The following is a 1,246-nucleotide window of genomic DNA, read 5'->3' as shown; positions in this document are numbered from 1 at the left end:
TGTTTAATACCAAGCAGAAGGATGGTTAATGGTTTGCTTATTTTCAAAAGGGACTCACCCTTGTTGCCACCAATTCCTGTAACATTCTGGTAATCTTCAGCTTTGATGCTAGAGTCTTTGTTCTTGGCTGTACTAAAATGTTGAATTTGGTTCCATTGTCAGCTGTCATTTCTTAGGTCAAGGACATTTTTCTGAGTATGGACAGAGTGAACTGCAAGACTTTTGCTTCTCTCAAGGACACACCAATTCTTCTAACATCATTACTAGTTTCTCTAGTGCTACAGGGTTTTTCTTAATTCCACTGGTGGACCATAGATTCTTCATTTCCTTAAACAAAACCACATTTACTTTTTTTTCTTAAGTAGGCTCCACACCCAACGTAGGGCTCAAACTCACAACCTTGAAATCAAGTTGCAGGCTCCACTGACTGAGCCAGCCAGGCATCCCAACAAAGCTACTTTTAAATTAATCTCAGGTTGCTGAGAAAAGAAAATGTCACACAAGTTTTATTTTCTTTATCCACTGAGACTCTTTTTTAAGAATTTGTGGTAAAATATACATAACATTCACCAATTTAGCCATTTGTAAGTGTGCAGTGCTGTAGCGTTAAGTATAGGATGTTGCAACCACACTACCATCCATCTCCAGAACTTTAAACACAAACTCCCAATCCCTGTTGCTCCAAGTCACTGGCAACCACCATTCTAATTTCTCTATGAATTTGACTACTCTCGACACCTTATATAAATGGAATCATATAATATTTGTCCTTTTGTGTTTGGCTTATTTCACTCAGCATAATGTCTTCAAGGTTCATCCGTGTTGTAGCAGGTGTCAGAATTCCATTCCTTTTTGAGAGAGAGAGAGAGAGAGAGAGAGAGAGAGCCTTTTTAAGGCTGAATAATATTCCAAGAATATCACATTTTGTTTATCCATTTATTGATGGACATTTGGATTGTTTCACTTTTTAGCTATTATAAATAATGTTGCTATGAACATTGATGTGCAATTATCTAAGTCTCTGTTTTCATTTCGTTGGGGTATATAGCCAGAAGTGAAATTGCTGGATCATATGGTACTTCCGTTTAATTTTTTGAGGAATTGCCATACTGTTTTCCACAGCAGTAGAGCCATTTCACATTTCCACCAGCAACAACACACAAGGGTTCCAGCTTCTCTACATCCTTGCCAACACTGTTATTTTCTTATTTTCTTGCTGGTGTATATATATATATATATATATATA

This window comes from Panthera uncia (assembly GCF_023721935.1).
Source record: "Panthera uncia isolate 11264 chromosome A3 unlocalized genomic scaffold, Puncia_PCG_1.0 HiC_scaffold_12, whole genome shotgun sequence".
NCBI lineage: Eukaryota > Metazoa > Chordata > Mammalia > Carnivora > Felidae > Panthera > Panthera uncia.
Note: the sequence above shows the minus strand (reverse complement) of the source record.